The 21,729-nt window shown below is 46.2% G+C and overlaps 1 long non-coding RNA gene and 2 pseudogenes across 1 annotated transcript in view; 2 read left to right on the forward strand and 1 right to left on the reverse strand.

The window, feature by feature from the left end:
- Nucleotides 1-21,729, reverse strand: part of LOC150000723 (uncharacterized) — a 63,845-nt gene that overhangs the window by 9,978 nt on the left and 32,138 nt on the right. The window lies entirely within an intron of this gene.
- LOC150000724 (glyceraldehyde-3-phosphate dehydrogenase pseudogene) lies at nucleotides 15,407-16,415 on the forward strand (annotated as a pseudogene).
- On the forward strand, nucleotides 20,724-20,894 carry LOC150000725 (small ribosomal subunit protein uS14 pseudogene; annotated as a pseudogene).

Raw genomic sequence — 21,729 nt, forward strand, 5'->3', positions numbered from 1 at the left:
AATCGAACTAATGCCTGTGCCCAACTGTGTGGGCAGAGGAAAGGAGCATGGAAGGAAGGGGTCGGGCGTGAGGGGTGGGGACTTAAATGTAGACAGTGAAGAGAGGCAGAGGAGGCAGCTCTTCCACACATTATATAATGTCTGTGAAGTAAATGCAAATAAACTAAAAGCACCTTTTGAACAAGTAGCTTTCCTTGAGGGAGCTGCTCCAATCTCTAGATGGCTTTATGACTGTGAGGAGCTTCCTGGCAGAAGACAGGGTAGGGATGGAAATGTGAACTCCCTGTCAGGAACCACAGCGCAGTGCCCTAGTCCCTGTGCTTTTAGATTCCAGACATGCTTCTTGTGGCTAATGGAACTCAGAGATCTCTAACCTCTGCTTCCATAGTCCATGGCCCTCTCCCACCCTGAGTCTGGGGAGCCTCACCTCTGGGCTTGCAGGATGCCGAGGCTGCCTCGCAGGTCTAGATGTCGCATGAACTGTAAGCAACTGAGTGTGGCTACAGTGAACCAGCTCTGTGGGCTCTCTGGTATAAACATACCTGGGCATGGAAGAAGTCCCTGTGCCTGTGTGTAAAGGTATGTGTGCCATATGCACTAGTGGATTTGTGTCCATTTACATGCACCTCTGGGACTGTGCACCTCTGTGTGTGTCTGCCCCCCATGGCTCCATCCATTTGTACTGCTCCTCACGTTGTCGGGGGCTGCCTCAGCTGGGAAGTCATGCTTTTTCAAGGACTAGTGGTTTTTATCAGAATGATAATGAACTGATGACACATGGAGGCCTTTGGGCTCTGGAGAGAAAGCAGAGAAGAACAACTAGGGACAGAATAGATGGTGATGCTTGGGGGCTCAAGGACTTTGTCTCTAGAAAGCCCATTTGAACTCTGTTCAGATTTTAGAGGGTAAGGTGATGGGGACAAAGGAGGCCCAGGCGATGTGGGAAACACATTACCAATATTCCCAGCCTGGCCTGCCTGCCTCACCCAGAACCCTCCATTCCTTGCTTTGCTGACTCTCTTGTCCTCCCAAAGCACTCACCTTGCCTATGGAGCTATGAGGCATAAGACCAGCTAATCCACTCTCCCAGCCTCTGCCACTCTGGCCCTCACCCCAAAGCAAGTCTGCCCACAGGTGGACAGAGGGGACGGCCCCTCTGTTTTGGATGACATAGAATTCTGATAGGGACAAGGACACACAAACAGGCCTTGGAGCGCAAAAACTGGAAAGTTGTCCCTTGGACATGGAGACTGTCAAGGACTTAGGGCCAGGTAAGTTATCACTGGGGAAAGAAGAAGGGAGTCCAGAAGCTTGCAGAACATCCACACTAGAGGGACCTTGGTTGCAAACAGAAACTCCTCTCATGGGTCAGAGCAGAATAAGTGCTACCTACCTCCTAAAGGTTTCAGAGAGACGTTATGAAGACCTAGGCTTACAGCACACAAGGCTCACCTCACTGCAAGCTCCTCCACCTCACTGCCACTGAGAAGCAGCCATTCTCCCCACACTGGAAAGCTGCACCTCCTCCAGTACAGCCTGGCACATACTAAGTGTTCAGTAAATATTAGGTCTTGTGAATATTAGCATAATCTCCTGTTGGAAAGTCTCTGAGGGTGGTCCTTGCAGAGAGGGCTGAGCCTCTAGGACTCTGGGAGTCAGGAGAGGCAGGAACAGTGCAAGGCAGGCATGGTGCCAGGATGCTCAGCTGAAGCACCAGGGAGGAAGGGGCCTGGCCTCCACTATGGGATCCCCTTCCCCTTCCCCAGCTTCCAAGGGGCGTCTGCTCTCTGGGGTCTACAGGGAGTCCTCCCTCTTTCCCAGGCAGGCCCAGTGACCTTTTGCTAAAGTCTGCAAATATATTCTTGGCAAGTCTTAGAAATGAAATTTGCTCAACATTTGTAGAGGGCTTTCCTACCGCCTAGCCCTTTACAGACATTAGCTAATTAAATGGAGGAGAAGGAGGAGGGCCTGGCCTGTGTAGCCAAGGACTCCAGGCCCTCTTGACCTGCGCAGCTCCAGCATCACTCCCCTTCTTCCCTTGCAAGCTTGGACTTACTCTAAAGAGGAAGCGACTCCTGGGTAATTGGCCACTGAGTCAGAAAGCTAAGGGAGGAGGGAGTTTGACAATATGTTGAATAGGTGACTGTCTTCCTGAGGACATTCTGTCCCACTGCCAGCCATATCCAACAACTAGCTGTCTGAAAGTGCACTTATGTATCTGCCATGAACAGGCCAGCCACCTTCTCCCCCTCTAGAGGAAAACATGTGATCAGACAGACTGTAACTAGAGCCAGATCAGGTTGCCAAAGTCTTCCCAGAGGGTTAAGAGGAGCAGGGCACACAGCTGTTCAGCTCGGTCTAGGGACAGGGCCAATCTCTCAGCCCTTCTGAGAGTCACAAACCTGGACAGCAGCTCCTAGCCTAGAGGGAATCATGTAAACCTCTGACCCCCTCCCCCCATGCTCTTCCTAGCCATGAAGGTTAAAGGGAAGCCATCCCAACATCAACGGAATTTCTTTCACTGTACACGCCCCCCATTTTCTTCCCACCATAATCAGACCCTGCCTGTGCCAGCAGTGAGTCAGTGAGTGGAGTTGCCCCTATAATGGGCAGAAAGTCAATTCTCATGGGGGTGGAGAGAAGGAGAAAGAGGGAGGGAGGGAAGGAGAGAGGAGGAGGGGAGATAGGGAGATAGAAAGATAGATAGATAGATTGATTGATTCAGGACTAGAACTGAGGGGAAAGACCAAGAGAGAAACAGAGAACAGTTATAAAGAATGATCTAAGGAAGAAAGGAGGCATATTTCAGACTGAGACTGTGGGGAAAAGGATAGGAAGAAGACTAGGAGAGAGGGAAGAAGAAACAGCACCATAGGTGACAATGGTGTCAAGACTGAGGATTTATTGGCACAGCCAGGTACAACCCCATGTAGGAACCTCCTCAGGAAGCCTGGGAGAGCTGCCACAGGTCCCTGGAAGGAGAGCCACACCTCTTCCCTCCTCCCTCAAGGGTAGCATTCGCAGGGGCCCGCCTCCGATGTGTGGGTTTCTTCAAGGGGCAGGCAGTGCACATTCTCCATCTTGATCCCATCACAGAGAGCAGAGCTAGAGACTTGACCCATCCTCACTGTGAGTTTATCTCCCCTCCTCCACCCACCTATCCCAGACCACCCTAATCTCAAATCAGTCTGCCTGGTGCTGATGGGAAAGTCAGCAATTGTGGAGGCCCCACCAAGTTCAGCAGAGGAGGGCTTGACTTCCCCTCACCATAATTATTTGGCTCATAAAAAATAGGCATTGAGGCAAAAAAAAAAAAAAAAAGCCTTGACTGGTGTGGCTCAGTGGGTTGGGTGTCGCCCCACAAACCAAAGGGTTGCTGGTTCGGTTCCCGGTCAGGGCACATGCCTGAATTGCAGGCCAGGTCCACCATTGATGTCTGTCCCTTTCTTTCTCTCTCCCTTCACCCTCTCTCTCAAAAACATTAAATAAATAAAATCTTTTAAAAAAGAGGCACTGAACTTCATAAAACCAATTAAGACTTCAGAGCCAGGGCAAAGGAGCAAGCAGGAGCCCGGGAGCTCTGACAACAATGACAGCCAACTCCAAGGGCAGAGCAGTACCTGACAGCTCCCTCCTCTCAGGCCCAGCCCCCAAAGCTGCAAAGCTCCAGCAGATGCAACAGAAGAGGATGAGGTCAGATCCAAGGAAGGACTGGCTGGCTGTCTGGCAGGAGCAGTAAGTACAGGGATAGTTTCTTTTCTTTTGAGACTGGCAGGCTAACAGAGAGTGGTTCCTCCCTCCATAGCCCTTTCTGGTTCCAGAAAGCCTCAAGAGCTTCCCATCAAGTTACCAAGGCAACCACAGCCCAGCAAGATTCACAGTGATGCTGGAGAGAGAGGAGAGACTGACAGCAACCCCACAACAGGCTGCCAGGGTGGGGGTACACATCTCAGAATGAGCAGGGAGGCAAAGGCTTCAAACCACAGCTAACATTCCCTGCCTCCCTGTCCAGCCTGTTCCAGGGTCTGTTTTCCTGCAGTTTGTGGGTTTGCACAGCCCAGTCCCAGGGGGGTGAGAAGACAATATCAGTTTCCCTCATTGTCAAGTGGGAATAGGAGGGCGCTCTCCGCTACTTCCCGGAATGGCAGCTGTTGCAGCTTCTGGCCCAGCCCATGGGCCCCCTGCTTTTAAAGGCCAGTAGAACTCTCTTCCATAACCACCTGCTCTCTCCATGATGGCCCCTTGGGAGGTAGTGTTACTAAGGGGTTATGAGAAGCACAGGCTGCTTTGGAATCAGAGAGAAGTGGATTTGGTTTGTGCTTGGTCACTTTCTAAGACTATGTGACCTTGGACAAGTTACTTCTCTCTCAGTCTGTTTTCTTAGCTGAAAATGAGGATAAGATGATGAATTCCCAGGACTTAATAATATTATACATACAATACACTTGTGTAAGGCATGGCATTGGGTCGGCTTAAAAAATTAAAGCTTCTAAAATTTTATCATTATTATTACTATTTTAATTGTTATTAAGTGTATACCCCAGTTTACTCATTTGCAAAATAGGTATCATGATTTAATGGATTGTTTAAAGATTATATAAGATAAAGCATGTGAAATGCTTAGACCAACGCCTTACCCATATAAAGTGCTCAATGAATAGGAGCTTTTATTATGATTTCCACATTCCCCTTCTTACTCCAGGGCCTTCAGATTATATACCAGGAGCCATCACTGAGCTGGGCCAAACTCCTAATTCCCTAAGCAGAAGGGGCCATGAAAACGAGGCTTCTGGAATTGCAGTGGGTGAGTGGGGGGGCGGGGGGGAGTGAGCATTCCTAATGGATGTGCTAGTGAACTTCCAACTCACTAATGGACAAGGAACAAGTCTTTGACCTCTGCATTCCCTTATTTCCCTCTCATGAACTTGAGGGCCCCTGAGCACTCTGATGTGCAGCTGATGGCCAGTGTACTGGAGAGAGGGATAAATGGTCATTTAGAATGGAAAGGGTTTTGACCCCTACACAGAGGGTCAGATGACACAAGAGAATGGATGGGAGGACCATGTAGGTGGGGCTACAATGCATCTTAAAAGTTTCTCTTTTGTTGGTCCAGCTGAAGCCTCATTTCCATAGGGAGATCTCAGATATGGCTAGCTACTGCAGACTGATCTCAAACTCTCACCATCTTCCTCCTTAAAACCAACTCTCCTCCAGGGCCCAGTAACATTTTTGACATTTGAGACCCATGAATAGGCTGATTTGGGATGCAGTCTTCTTCATCCTCATCCCTTTCCATACATCTGTGCCTCGCTGGTCCAATGGCACATTAATTGTGTAAGTGGGTGTCCCAGGGGTCTCCAGAGTGTGCCACAAGCTAAAGGGTGGGGTAAAACTATAGCTGGAAGAACTTATATAAAACATCAGGGAAAATATTCTGATTGAAAGAGCTGGTTGAAAGAGACACATGGAAAAGGCTACAGGCAAGCTACAGAATCTGATTCTCTGTAGATCTGTGATTTAAAAAAAAAAAAAAAAGCCTATCTCTAACCTCTATTGCACTAGAGAGCTTGAAAGGTAATGCCTCAGTGGGGGTGGGCTGGGGTTGCCAGGACCCCTAAGACATTGAGGAAGGTGAAGCAGTTCTTTTGCTATACCTGGTCAAGATCCCCAACACTGACATTGTCTTTCCCTTCCCCTAACCCCCCTCTTCCATAGCCTGGAATACCAGCTGCCTTAATGTTCCCAGCAACCCTAAAGCCCTGTGGGATGTACTGGTGCTCCCGCAGAACCAGACTCTAGGGAAAACTGGTGACTGGGTTCTGATATCAGAAACCAGATCTGAGGATGACTCGGACATGTCCTCCCCAAGAAAAATTCACAAACTTTGGCCTGTGCCCTCAGCTCTGTTGGCAACAAAGACTTTGTCTCCAGCCCAGAGATCCCATCTTCCACACAGGCACCATGCCCCATTCTTTGGTCCGAGAAGACTTGAAGGTGCTAGAGCTAAAGGTCAGGCTTTTCTATTGGGGCTGTGTTACCTGATACAGGCATCGTGCCCTCCCTGTACCCATAAATCAATGCCCACACAGGCCCTGTTACAGAAAAGGAGGAATTCCTGAGGGTCCGTGGCTTTGTGGTGACTGAGTGGGGATGACAAAGTCTGAGGGAGACAACTGGAAAGAAAGTAGGAGTGGAGTGTTGGGAAGCAGAGGCTGCTGCCCAGAAAGCCGTGGCCCTGTAAGCTGCAGGTCAGGAATGTGCCACACCCCATCAACCTGTTCACTTCCTGCCTCCCCTCTACCCATCTGACTCCCAAATAGGTCCAGAAACAGACACAGAGCACTGTGTTAGGTCTAGGAGAAAGAGAAAAGGCTCCCTCCAACCCCCTGCCCCGCCACAATGAAGAACCTAGTGGGAAGGGCATGGGCAATAGCAACACATTAATCTGGAAGTCATTTTGAAGAAAATTCAGCTCCCCAAAGATAGCCAAACCAGGGTCAGTTGCTGGGGACTGGCATGGGGCCAAGAGCTACACTGTGTCCAAACTGGGACCTACCTGGCATTGGCCATGGGCCGGGGTTGCAGACATATCCTACTACATGCCCTACTAGCTGATCTCCCAGAGGCCGAAGTCAGGTTCCTTCCTGCCCAAGGAATCTCAGTGACAAGTCAGAAAAGTCGGTTTTCTCTCAAGTCTCTTTCTCTCTATATGCTAGAAAAAGATTGCTTCCAGCCTCAAATGGCCTGCCCTGCTCACCCTCAGACTGGCAAGAGGACAGACAAAATTTCAAGTGTTCTGAGTCCAGGCTGAAAAAAAAAACCCAGCAGCCCTGAATCCTCTCCTGGGATGACCCAGGAGCGCCCCCTGCTGTCTTGTTTGGCTGAAGCCAGTTGAGTGAAGGAAGGAAGGTTAAAGCAGATTCCAGTTGCCCCGGGCAGAAGAGCCCTGGCTTTATGGTGCCCCCTCTATACGCTGCCAGAGCTTGAATTAGAGCTGGACTACCCCAGGGATCACTGAGGAGGGAATGTCCAGAGAGCAATCTGGGAGGAGGACAACAGACTGGGGCCCTGCAGCCTGGCCTCTGGGCACATGTCCAGAGCTCTGATGAGGGCTATCCAGTCTGCAGATGTCCCTGGCTTCAGGAGAAAAGTCATTTTCTGCATTGCAAAATCAACTTCCTTCTCTGAGCCTCAGAAGAAAGAAGCTGTTCCACGCTCAGTGAATCATCTCAGTGAGCACGTGGTAGAGGATCTGCTAGCCTTGAGGAAGCACAGGAGAGACTACACTTCTTCCCAGGTACCAGTGGGACACATCCAAATTTACCAATACAGATTATAACAGATAATAGCTGTTTCTAAAAGAACTTCAGGCTACAAAGTGTCTTCAGGTCTCTATAGCTCCAACATTCTATGAGTATAAGATTCCATAGTCCACCCCAGTAAGTAGCTGCCTTCTCTACTGACCATCCACTACTCCTCCCTCCTCATTCTTTCTTTTATCTGATTTAAATCCATCTTGCTGCATCCTGAATAGTGGCAGCTAGAAGAAAATGTCTTTGTTCAACACTTCCTATTTTCAAGATTAGAGAGGGAGAAAAACACTAAAAAGCCAAGGCAATAGGAAGAAGAAGCAAGACTACGGAGTAGAGAGATGACTGAATAAGACCCAAATAAGTATCTGAGAAAAACCATCTGAAAATCTGGAGAGCTGGGGAACAAGCCTCAGTATAGTCTCTAGTCATTTTCCCTCTAAACATGTCATAGCTGTATCTCTGCACTCACACTAAATGTAGGAGTGAGTGCTTAGATTGTTGGGAAGGCTTGGCTCCTGGGGGGCTGGAGGGGGCAGCAGTCCTCCCTTAGCCCAGAGAGTTCTGCCCCCACCTGCATAATTATCTTCCCTGTTCACATCCCTCCTACCAACCTACCAGCCTCCAAGCCTTACAGCACTAGTCTTTGTGCTTTTAAAACAGCTCCTTCCCTGAGTGCCACCTTCAGGAAGTGCCAGGCTGCTCAGATGAGGGAATGGAAGGAAGGAGAACCAGTCATCGCCTGTCCAGAGCACTATCCCAATACAAACAGACCCTCTTCACCTCCCTTGACCTCCTCTCCATTTCTTTCATCACTGCCAACAACAGCTACAAAAGCAGCCCTCCTCACCCTGAGCCGGGGGCTACAAGGAATATGCCTACTTCCCAGAGCAAGAGACAGCTGGGGGAGGGGTTTTGAGGCAGCAACAGCATTCCCAGCAATGCCAATACCCTCTGCCTCCCTTCCCTCCATAATTAAAGAACAAAAGGGAAAGCCTTCCCAGTCAATCTCTACAGCCATTGTGCAGTCTCCCATTTCCCTAGCCAGGTTGCCCCCAACCCTGCCCTCCCAAAGTGGCATCTGTTTCTCATACCTTGGAAAGTCACTCCAGGATAGCTCACCCTAAAAGACAGATCTGCTCTTGGAATGCAAAGAGACAGTGATGAATTCACCCATACATTAGCAGCCTACTTCCATTAACTCCTATGTTCAAATAATTTCTTTACATCACCAAGAACGAGGTTGGGGGAGGGGAAGGCAAGCCTGTAACATCAATCTTTAATGGGGATTCCTCCTTCAAACCTGGCTAGGGCTCGGCAGGAGAAAAACCCTGCACCCACAAACTCTGGGGGCTTCTGAGGCAAAGCAGTGGAAATGAGATCTCCCCTTCCCACTCTACCCCATCTGCCCACCCCATCTTTACCTCCCCACCCTATACTCACCTCCCCAACCCACTCCCACCACCCCACAGTGTCTCCTCTGACCTAAGTCATTTTTCACCCACTACCCTCCCTTGGGCCCTTGGAAAAACAACAGAGCTACCAGTAGTTTGAGTTATCTAGCAGGACCAAAAAGCATCAAAAGATGTCCTTCCTGGAGGTTTCAGGGCTCTGGCTGCTCTTGGGAAGGACAGGGCTACCCTCTAGGGGCATCCTGACCCCTCAGGCAGCAAGAGAGCATTTCCCATGTGACCAGGATCCAGGAGATCCAAAGGAACAGGGCAAGAGAATAAAATCAGTACTGCTATTCCAGGTTAACTTATTCCTTCTCAGTTACCCTACTTAATGCCCTAAATTTACAGATGAGGAAAGTGGAGTCTCAAAGGAATTGAATTGCGCTTGCCCGAAGCTACCAGCTAGAAAAGGAATATATCTACGTCAAGCACCGGTCTTCCATCTCTAAAGCCTGCTTCAGGGACATCATGTCCTAGTAGGAAACGGACCAGGAAGCAGGTGATATTTCATTTGTTAAGTGTGCCTACCTACTCTCGGCCCTAAAACACAGGATCATGAGTTCAAGGCCTACAGTTCTAGCTCCTGCCCAGCTTACACTGACTGCTTGCAAGCCAGCCTCAAGCTGGAAGGTTTGTACATCTTGGGGATGGGCCAGGTGGAGCCCAAAAGGAAGAGGGGACAGAGAGGGGAATGCTGGCATTTCTCCAGGACCCAGGAGCAGGAGAGGGGATGAGAGCTGGGCAGATGGGCCTGAACAGGCCATGTGGAAAGGCTGGGCTGCAGGAGAAGTGTGGGCAAAATGTGGCCTGGCTGAAACGTGGCTTTGCCCAGTTGGTAACCGAGCACTTCTCCCTTCCTCCATTCTCCCCATCTCTCTCCAAACTGCCTGCTTCAAATATAATTCTTTCCAAGCAGGCCCCTCACCCCCCATGAAAGGACTGGCACGTGGAGGATGCAGTAGACTGATTATTGGCAGCATAGAATTCTTCCAGCAGCAGCAGGCTGGGGAGCTGGTAGCCCAGACCACAATAAGAGCAGCTTGTGATGTTCTGATCTAGCAGATTGGAGAGAGCTCCCCACAGCTCAGGCCTGAGGCTAAGGAGCCAAGTTGAACAAAGCGGGAAAGAGGAAACTCCCAAACTCTTGGCCAATCAGTAGCTTATTGGCAACCTGGAATATAGGTGTCCATGTGGGCTCTCCCTGCCTAGAAGGAGAAAAGTCAGCATTGTCTAGCCCTGTGATACTCAAGGATGTTGGGGCTCAGTGTTGGGATCCCCATTAGAGATATTCAACCTATTTGGTGACAAAACAAAATGTGGGTTTTGGATTTTGGAGGGGGAAGCACGTGATGTGGGAGAGAGACCTTCATGCATAGAGGTGCTTAATAAATGCTGAATGAGGGTCACTGGTACAGGAATATGCTTCCAAAGAAGCCCGTTGTCCTTTAATGCGAGGAGAGAGCAGGCTAGAGTAGGAGTGGGGGTCTTGCTATTTTACCAAAGGTGATTACGGGTTCTACTCTGGCATCTCTACCAAAATGGAAATGGAAGGACATGTTACCATTAGATGGCATGAATCATTTTCAGGACACCTCTGAGCCTATCTGGGCCTTGATCTTGGTCTGCATGCTTCCTCTCCAGCTGATATTGGCACAGACACTTACAACCTCACTCTTCACAGTGCTGCTATTAAGAACCTGATTAGCAGAGCCCCATGCCAGGCTGCTAATGGGTTGGGGACATTAAGCATAAATGGTTTCCCAGACATCAGCATTGAGCAGAGCCCAGGAACAAACAAATATTTTAACTTCACAGAAACAGAACCATGGGTGGGGTGGGGGTTCCCTCTGTTTATTCTGCATCTATTGTTCTCCCACCCCCCCTACCTGTAAGAGTTCCTACAATTCTCAGGTCCAGGGATTCCCTACCCTAGGAGGAGCTATGTACAGGGGTTGGGGGTGGGAGTGTGTGCAGACAACAGATCTTTACTTACTCAGACATATGGGAGTGGGAGAGATTTTCAAAGATTTATGAGGAGGGAGATTCCTGGGACTGACTTGGCTTACAACTCTGATGGTCAGAAAATCCTTGACATCTAATTTGAGTTAATCATGTGATAACTCAAGGCCCACTTCCCTGTGTTTGAAGAGTGGGAGGAAAGGACTAGAGTGGAAAATCAGGTATTGGACATTTTTAGACCCAAATTAGCTGTTGTAGGCTAATGGTTTCCCCATTAGCTTGTGTGGTAGGGACCAGCAGCAACAGCAGCAGCAGCAGAGAACTTGCTATGAATGTAAATTCTCAGATTCTGCCCCAGATGTAATGAATTAGTGACCTCTGGGTATGATAACCGGCAATCCTGTTTTAACAAGCCCTCCAAACAGTTCCAATGCACATTTAAGTTCAAGAACCACTGCTCTTGGCATTTCCTCTGAGATGGAAGGGCAATGTCAAAAGAGAAAGAAGAAAAATTAGAAGAGGATACAACAAGCAGGCTTGTCCAAAGGGGAAAAAACTGGAACTTTCCCAATGTGGAAATTCAAAAGCAGGCCTCACAGGAGGCCTTTGATCTTCCCAGGCTGTAAATGTCAAAGCATTGTCTAAGTGGCCCTACCAGGAGGAGTCTGGGGAAAATAACCAACCCTGACCTTTTCCATTTTGCCCAGAGCAGGAAAAGATAATGGAGCAATTGTTTCAGGTAATATGTTTTCAATTAAGCTTTCCTGAGCTACCTTGTCCTCCAGCTGCAACCCCCAGACTCCCATCCCTCCCCTCCACCTTCCCAGCCCTCTGGTCACTCCACTTGTCTTATGTCCTTTCCTTCGTCCATTGATTGAGAACTGGTTCAAAATGCTTCTTAACCAGAACAGCAGTGAGTGAGGCCCTACCCCCCAGGGAGTAGGAAAAAGAAGTTCACTACAATACAGGACCATAACCTATAATGGATCAGCTTCTGTTTATACCCTACCCTCTTCCTCCACCCAGGCCACAACAATTCATGGTGCTCCCATAAATGAAGGAGCCACTCTTTCCCTGATATTTTACATTGTACCTCAACGATCATACTTGCAAAGAAAAAGAGAACGACAAAATTAAGGCTCCTAACCAACCTGTAAGTTTCCTGAGGATCAGTAATGGCCTACAGTTTATACTCCTTTTATATACACCTTACTAGATACCTAACACAATAGATGGCTAATGAATATTTGATAAATTGAACTGAAGGGAATCCTCGGAAGCATTCTCTGCTTCCAAACTGGAACCATGACAGAGGTCAAGAAATGGGTCCTCCATGAAATGATTAGGAAAGAAGCCCCTTCCTGCCATTGAGCCCAGACACTGCCATCTTCATCCATCATTCATTCAACAAGCACATGCAGCACACACACTATATGTGGACCCTAGATGTTATGTGCTAGTGAGGAGAAGCAGAGAGAAAGTAAGTAAACATATACTATTTCAAGGGGTATTCATTGACTTGTGAAAAAAGGAGGGTAAGGGGGCTAGAGATGGTGGGAATAGGGATCAAGAAAAGCTGCTGTGAGGAGGCAACATTTGAGCAGATATCTGAAGGAAATGAAGGAGCCAGACTTGTAGCTATTAGGGAGAAGAGTGTTCCAGGCAGAGGGAACAGCAACTGCAAAAGCCCTGTGGTAAGAGTATTTTGAAAGGAGGCCAGCATGGCTGGAGTGGAATGAGCAAGATGGACAGATATAGAAAATATTATCAGAGGGCCTTGTAAACGACAGTAAGAATTTTAGATTTCACTTTGAGAGAGAGATCATTATAAAATCTTCACAGAGAAATGACGTTATGATTTTACAGGACTATTCTGGCTGCTATGTTGAGAACATCCCGATGGAATGTGAGCAGAAGGATAACTGCAACTTTCAGGTCATGTTCTTAAAGGAATGGGTCTGCCCTCTACTTCTTCCTTCTCCCCTTTCCATGGGCTAGAATCTTATGGATGTGATGGTGGCAGGTGGAGCAGCTATCTTAGGCCACAAGATGAAAGTTACATGTTGAAGATGGCAGAGCAGCAAGCCAGGAGAACCTAAGATCCCTGACATTGTGAAGTGACTCTATCAACCCCAGACTACTATGCACAGATTCATACTTGAGAAAGAAGTAATCTTCTGTCTTACATAAAACACTGTATTTTGGAGACTCTAATATAGCGGCCTAATCTGAATTGTAACTCATTCAGAAGTGGTTGTAATTTTCTGGACAAGTAATGGTGGTGGTTCTGATGAGGGTGGGAGAGGTATAAATGACCAGATTCTGGAGATAATTTAAAGGGTAGACCTGACTGCATTTTCTGAGGAACTGGACAAGGGGGCATGAAAGAAAGAGAAAAGCCAGGAATGACTCCAACGTGTGGAACCTGGCAGAAGAGAGTTGCATTTATTGCAGTGGAGAAGACCGGGGACCAGTGTGTTTGAGTAGACTATGAGTGACGTTCACATGGAGATGTCAAGTAGCAGCTGAATATGATTCTAAAGTTCAGGGGAGATGTAGGGGGCGGAAGATATCTGTTTGGGATTTATCAATATGTAGCTGAATTTCACATCCTGAGATGGATGGGATTTCTTAGGGAGAGAGAGTAGATAAAGTAAAACAGAGATGTGATGGCAATCCCAGGTCATTCCAGAAATGAGGAAGATGAGGAGGAGCCAGCACAGGAGGCCTTGGATGTAGGAAAAGAATCGAGAGAGAAGTGTCTTGGAAGACAAACGAAGAGAATGTTTTAAGAAGGAATAAGTGAACATCCATGTCCAATGCTGCTACTAGGATGAGTAAGATGAGGATAAAGAGATGAACTCTGAAATTGGCAACAGGAAAGTCACTGGTGACACTGATACAGAATTTTCAGTGGAGAACTTCTGGCCAACATGGAAGCCTAGGCAGATACTCTGCACCTCCCTCCACAACTAAAAAGGAATACAACTGTCTCAAAACTAGAGACAACCAGAAGTACCAGAAAGTTGAGCTGCATGGAAGTCCAACAAACAAAGATATAAAGAAGAAATACTCATCCAGACAGGTAGGAGGGACAGAGCCAAGGTGGAGAGGACATGGTGTGGTGGTGGCAGCAGCAGTGGCAGCAGCAGGTTGCTGGAAAGCACAGTCACACATTTTAAAAGTAGGGAGGGACTCCTGGGGAGCACTCCCAGCACCAGACCAGACTGCACATCTCACAGTTTCAGCGCCAGAGAAAATAAAGTCACATTGCTTCTGACTGTGCAAACCAGTGGGGGTTGGGGCAGAGGAAGAAACTGCCAGTCTCTCAGCAGAGTCCATTTGTTTGAAGGGCCTCCATGGTCCTAGAACATCCGCAGACCCACCCACTCTGGGAATGATGGCCAGGGCAACAGCTAGAGAGGTTCCAGTCTCATACGGGAAGCTGGAGAAGTGTCTGAAAAAGGGGCAAGTGCTGAGCAAGCAGCACTGCTTCCTCTCAGACACCTCCCCTACATACAACACCACAAGGTAGTGAAATGGGTCGCCCATACTGATGAATACCTAAGTCTCTGCCCTTTACAACATAACAGGTGTGACAGCTCTATCTAAGTCACAGAGGGAAACAAACACAGGAGCCTGTCAAGATGAAGAGACAGAGTATGGCCCCAAAGAGGGAAGGGATCAAGGTTCTCGTGAGAGAACTAAGCAATGAGGAGATAGCCAACCTAACAAATGAAGAAATAGCCAACCTAACAGACATAGAGTTCAAAACACTGGTGATAAAGATGCTCACAGGCTTGGCAGATATGCTTAAGTATGGTAAACGCATAAGGGAAGAAGTGAAGGCTATGCTAAATGAAACAAAGAAAAACCACACAAAACCAATGGTGGAGGGAAGGACGCCGGGGTTCAAATCAATGATTTGGAACATAAGGAAGAAAAAAACAGTCAACCAGTACAGAATGAGGAAACAAGAATTGAAAAAAAATGAGGAGAGGTTTAGGAACCTCTGGGACAACTTTAAATGTGCCAACATCCAAATCATAGGGGTACCAGAAGGAGAAGAGGAAGAGCAAGAAATTGAAAGGTTAGGTGAAAAAATAATGAAGGAAAACCTTCCAAACTTAGTGAAGGAAATAGTCATACCAGTCCAGGAAGCACAGAGAGTCCCAAACAAGCTAGACACAAAGAGGACCACACCAAGACACATCACAATTAAAATGTCAAAGGTGAAAGATAAGGAGAGAATCTTAAAAGCAGCAAGAAAAAAAGCAGAGAGTTACCTATAAAAGGGTGCGTATAAGACTATCAGCTGATTTCTCAAAAGAAACTTTGCAGGCAAGAAGGGATTGGCAAGAAGTATTCAATGTGATAAAAAGCAAGGACCTACAACCAAGATTACTCTATCCAGCAAAGCTATCATTTAGAATGCAAGGGCAGATAAAGTGCTTCCCAGACAAGGTAAAGCTAAAGGAATTCATCATCACCAAGCCATTATTATATGAAATGTTAAAGGGACTTACTTAAGAAAAAGAAGATCAAAACTATGAACATTAAAATGACAACAAACTCACAACTATCAACAACTGAATCTAAAAAATAAAAACAGGTTCTCTGCTCCTCCAGTTCAACGGACTGCTGTGTTTTCCTTTGCAGTGTCAGCCTCAACCCTGAGACACAATGGTGAAGGTTGGAGTGAACAGATTTGGCCGTATTGGGTACCTGGTCACCAGGGCTGCTTTTTTACTCTGGCAAAGTGGGTATTGTCGCCATCAATGACCTCTTCATTGACCTCAACTACATGGTCTACATGTTCCAGTATAATTCTATTCATAGCAAGTTCAAAGGCACAGTCAAGGCTGAGAACAGGAAGCTTGTTGTCAATGAAAAGTCCATCACCATCTTCCAGGAGCGAGATCACACCAACATCAAATGGGGTGATGCTGGTGCTGAATATGTTGTGGAGTCCACTGGGGTCTTCACTACCATGGAGAAGGCTGGGGCTCACTTGAAGAGTGGAGCCAAGAGGGTCATCATCTCTGCTCCTTCTGCCGATGCCCCCATGTTTGTGATGGGTGTGAACCAAGACAAGTATGACAACTCCATGAAGATTGTCAGCAATGCCTCCTGCACCACCAACTGCTTAGCCCCCTGGCCAAGGTCATCCATGACAACTTTGGTATCATGGAGGGGCTGATGACCACAGTCCATGCCATCACTGCAACCCAGAAGACCATGGATGGCCCCTCTGGGAAGCTGTGGCGTGATGGCCTAAGGGCTGCCCAGAACATCATCCCTGCTTCTACTGGCGCTGTCAAGGCTCTGGGCAAGGTCATCCCTGAGCTGAATGGGAAGCTCACTGGCATGGCCTTCCGTGTCCCCACCCCCAGTGTGTCAGTTGTGGATCTGACCTGTCGCCTGGAGAAAGCTGCCAAATATTATGACATCAAGAAGGTAGTGAAGCAGGCATCAGAGGGCCCCCTCAAGGGTATCCTAGGCTATACTGAGGACCAAGTTGTCTCATGCAACTTTAACAGTGACACCCACACCTCCACCTTTGATGCTGGAGCTGGCATTGCCCTCAATGACCACATTGTCAAGCTCGTTTCCTGATATGACAATGAATTTGGCTACAGCAACAGGGTGGTGGACCTTATGGTCCACATGGCCACCAAGGAGTAAGAGCCCCCACGACAGGAAGAGAAGCCCTCAGCTGCTGGGGAATCCTTGCCCCAAACTGATCCCCCAACACATAGAATCTCCTGACCTCTAGTTTCCGTCCTAGACCACCTAAAGAGGGGAGGGGCTTAGGGAGCCCTACCTTGTCATGCACCATCAATAAAGTTCACTGTACCCAGCCAAAAAATAAATAAATAAATAAATAAATAAATAAATAATAAAAACAAAATCCAACTAAGCAAGCCAGATAGGAACAGAATCATAGGTATGGGGATCATTGGGAGGGTTATCAGCTGGGAGGAGGGAGGGGGAGAAATGAGGATATGGTGCAGGGATTAAGAAGCATGATTGGTTGGTACACAATAGATAGGGGGAAGTTAAGAATAACATAGGAAAGGGTGAAGCCAAAGAACTTATATGCATGACCCATGGACATGAACTAAGGGCCGGGGGGCTGCTGGAGGAAAGGCGGTTACTGGACAGAGGGGAGCAAAAGGAAAAAAATGGGACTACTGTAACAACATAATCAATAAAATATACTTTAAAAAAAAAAGAGTTTTCAGTGGAGCATAGAGGACAAGAGAGAATGAGGCTAGAGGAAGTACAGGCAACTCTGAAACCCCAGCAGGTAGAAATCACTGCAGCAATCAAATTTCCTTCCTATCACAGTTCCAAGCATTCTGAAGTGCATGAGGGCACCCAGCTGCCCTTTGCCACATGTCTTTTCTCCTGGATTCCCTGGGCTTCGGAGCCCAGGCCTCCCTGCAGCTCTGCCTCTGCCCTGCTGGCTCCTAAGGCTGCTCTCAAGGACTGCCTGTGCAGGCGAGGCAGCCAGGCCTGACTCTCCTGGATCATAATTAGTGCTGCTGCTAACCATGTTTGGCCCCTGTGGAATAGCAACCTGGGAAATTCTGATACTTCCAATTTTCCTCCTCAGTGCTTTCCCGGATGCAATTTCCCAGAGAGTGCCTGTGCTGCCTCCTCACCAGGGAGAATGAAGGCAGTGCCTCAGATGCCACTCCAGAGGGCCTAATCAGTTAGCTGAAGTTATGTCCTGGCCATTATTGTGGCATTATCATATTAACACAGGCACCAGCTTTGAGAAGGCAGAGAGGCTGCTATGAGGAACAGGTGGGGGCACTAGGCCAGCTCCACACAGCACACAAGGAGCATTGCTAGTGGCATGATCAGAAAACTGATGGCTAGAGAGAAAGGAGCCCTCCCAGAAGAGCTCTGGAGTTTCCAGCAGAGAAGCAGCTCAACCATTCCCTCTTCCCTGATGAGGAGCCTCATTGGTCCGGGGGAGAGAGCCACAGCAGTCAGAGCCTGGGACACTGTCCCATGACGTGGCATCCTGAGGTGTGGCCTGGTCAAATCTCAGACCTAGCTCTCTTCTTCCCCAGCAGCCTGAAGTCCTGGTCTCTTGCCCTGGAAAGTGCTTATCTCATAGCAGTCCTGCTCTCCCAGGTCTGGAGACTACTTCATTGCCCCAATGGGCCCTCAGCTCTCCAGGACAGGGTGCTATGGTGGGCCACATGTCTCAGGGTATTGGAGGAAAGAGTTGCCTTTCGTTAGAACCTCCCTCTGGTCCAATCACCTAAGGCAAAGGAGGTGAGTAAATGGTGGTTTAAGAAACTGGGGGTGGGGGGTGTCATGTGGTTTGTAATATGGCCTGCAGCCAACTTTTGGCCAGTACAGAGCCTCTTAAATGGGTCTGTGAAGTGGATGAGTAAATAGGTCTAATATACTATACTAAGTGTACAAGTTGCTTAACCTCTCTGAGCCTCACTTGTTTTCTCATTTATACAAATGGGACAATAATTCCAACCTCACAGGGCAGTTGTAAAGACTGAACAAGAACAAAAGTCAAAGTGGCTGGCAGGTGCTTAATAACACAGTAGGAGCTTAATAAATGTTGGTTTCCCTTCCTGCCTATAGAAAAGGTCACTTCTAGTGCTATAATGTGCTATATTTACCCCAACTAAAATAAATAAATAAATATAAAACTAAAATGCGATTCTGTTTTCTGCAGCAGATTAAAGTCTCCCTGAGGACAAACATCATGACTCATTTTCCTTTTGTCTTACTCTTGGCACCTCTACTTGATATCTTTTATTCTCTCTTGCGGAAATGGGCCTCCTAGGCAACTACCTAGTAGGAGAGAGATGAGGTTTCCTCCTTTACATTCATGAAAGGCCAGGACTGCTAGCTAACCTCCAAAAGCCATTGGCAGCATGAGTGATGGGGAACAAAGAGGGCTCCTATGTCAAAAGGAAGATAAATATGCCCCAGCCCTTAAGAGGACACCTTGATGGAGAGCCTAGGACAAGGTGGCATTTTTCTTTGAAATGCTATGAGATAATAGAAATGAAATAGGTCTTCCTCCAACCCAAAGGCCTGGGGAGGAAGACTTATTTTTCAATGGTTAATCTGTGCTCAGAGGAGTTATCCTAGGCCTCATTTGATCATTGACTCAGCAAATTACATATTTATAAAACGTCTTCTGTCATGGAACTTATGAGCTCATCAGGGAGAGACAATAATTAAACAATCCCACTCATGAATATATAAGTACAGGCCATGATGAACATTAGGAAGGAAAGAAACACATTCTAGCAGAGCATATACCAAAGAACCTGACCTAGATTGAGAAGTAAGACCATGTTAAAGATTTTGACCTTCATTGGAAAGCAATGGAGAGTTATTGAAAGGTTTAAGCACAGTTTTGGCATGACCAGATTTGTGTTTTTGAGAAAAATCACTCAGCTACAATGAAGAGAATAGATTGTAGGAGGGCTGTTGTGGTAATTCCAGCAAGAGATAATGGTGTCTTTGACTTTGATAGTGGTAGTTGTGGTGAAGATAGAGAGAAGTTATGGACTAAAAGGATATTTAGGAGATTAAATTAACAGACTGGTAGTTGATTATATAAAGGGGGAGGACAAATGCAGTAAGGACAAGGATTCTGGCTTGTAGAAATGAATGAAAGACAACAAGGGAGAAGACCACAGTGGTCTTAGACAAGTCACCGTTGAGGAGCTTTTGTAATATCCAATGTTGAATTGGTAGTTGGATACATGGTTCTGGAGCTCCAGGGAGAGGACTCAAGATATCAACTGTCATTTGCTCTAAGGTAGTTCAAAGGCAGTAGAAGAGTTCATCTAAGGAGAGAGTAAAGAGTGAGAAGAAAAGAGGACCCAGGGTCAAACCCTAAGGAAGTCATACATGTCACTTAGGGCAATGGTTCTCAAGGTGTGATCCATGGTCCCCTGGGAGGTCCCCAAGACCCTAAGGGTCAAAACTATTTTCATAACACTATTAAGACATTATTTACCTTTTTCACTGTGTTCACATTTGGTGCAAAAGCAATAGTGGGTAAAATAGCTTGCATCTTAGAGCAAATCAAAGCAGTGGCACTAAACTATTCCTAGCAGTTCTTATACTCCTTACTGCCACATATATGCAGTAAAAAAAAAAAAAATCACTTTCACTTAAAAATCCTTGATAAAACAGTAAAATATACTAATTTTTACTACATCTCAACCCTTGAGTACATCTTTTTAATATTCTGTCTGATGAAAGAGAAAGTACACATAAAACACTTCTGCTGTGTTCCAAGTACAATGGTTGTTGTCTCTAGGAAAAGCACTGCTGCAATTGTTTGAATTTCAAACTGAACTAGCTTCTTTTTCATGGAATGTCATTTTTACTTGAAAGAACTGAAAGACAAACTAACGTTATTCAGATTGGAGTGTTTGGCAGACAGTTTCCCAAAAATGAACAAAGTAAGCCTGTCACTTAAAGGAAAACAACTGAAAACATTTGCTGCCAATGATAAAATTCAAGCTTTCATGCAAAACTTAGAATTTGGAACACTTGTATCTGCCACTGTGAACCTGACATATTCCCAATGCTTAAAGACTCCTTTAAAGAGATTGATAGTGATATAATGAATGTGATTTTTAAAATATAATGAAATATATCAACATTTGGAAGATCTGTATAACTCAACGAGAATCTATATTTTCCAAATGACCACTGCATGATGTTACAAAATCTATTCAAAGTTCAAGATAAACCAATGGATTTTAATGTAATAGAACAGGAATTGATTGATATGGTTTGAGATTCCACATTGCAACTAACCTTTAAGAAATTACCATGTGTCAAGTTTTGGTGTAGTATCAAAGAAAAGTATCTACAATTATTTGAAAGCTTAAATACTCTTCCCTTTCCCAAGTCTATGGAGGTCAAATTTTCTTCATATACTTCAACCAGAACACATATTGAAACTGATTGATGCATCCAAGAGAATAAGATGAGTCACCAGCAGCTTTGTTGGAGACATCTGAGAAAATTCGGCCAGGGTTCTCATTTTTGCCCCATCTACTCAAATTGGCATGGTCGGATCCAAAAATACAGCTTCAATATGTGCTGCCAGTGTTTCCATTGGTACATGAAGGATAGAGGCTTCATTAATTTGGATTAAGTTAATTTCCGTGAGTGGGTCATTTAAGACATCTATCTTACCACAGAAATTATGCTAGCCAGCTCTTTTTGCATAAAATAGAATTTTTAAAACTTCAACAATAACAACAACAAAACTGATTGAATGCAAAAGTAGAAATGAGAATCCCCATGTCTTCTATTAAGTCAGAGAGTAAAGAAGTTTTTAAAAATGCAAAACATGCCCATCTTATTATTTTTTTCTTTCATTTTGGAATATATAGTTTTTTCAACAAAATATATTGTTTATTTTAACATATAATGGTTTATTGTTGTTATTTTTAAATGGATTAATATTCTTTAAATTTGTTTTTTTTGTTGTTGTTGTTTTTTTTTAAGAGAGACAATGACTTCTTGCTCCACTTATTCATGCATTCAGTGATTGATTCCTATGTGTGCCCTGATCCAGGATTGAACCTGCCATCTTGGCATATCAGGACAGCACTCTAACCAACTGAACTACCAGGCCAGGGCTAATTTCTCAGTTTAAAACTTTAATACAGTAACTATCAATAGGTATAATCCATATAAGCAAGAGCTCTGGGAGGCCCTCAATAATTTTTAAGAGTGTAAAGGAATCCTGAGACCAGAAAATTTGAGTAGTTCTGATTTATAAACTCCAATCCCCTCATTTTAAGGTCATTCTATCCATCTCTGAATAAACAACTTGGAATAAAGTAGCTCTCCTAATTTCTAATATCTCTAGGGAAAAGGAAACATTATGACTCACATATATTCACAATGTTTTGGAGCTGCAGAGATGGAACCCCATCAGTTCTCAAAAGGTACCAGAAAAAGTCCCCTACCAGAAAGCCCCT

This window comes from Furipterus horrens, unplaced genomic scaffold (assembly GCF_987537825.1).
Source record: "Furipterus horrens unplaced genomic scaffold, mFurHor1.1.pri manual_scaffold_10, whole genome shotgun sequence".
In the NCBI taxonomy this organism is placed as follows: Eukaryota; Metazoa; Chordata; class Mammalia; order Chiroptera; family Furipteridae; genus Furipterus; species Furipterus horrens.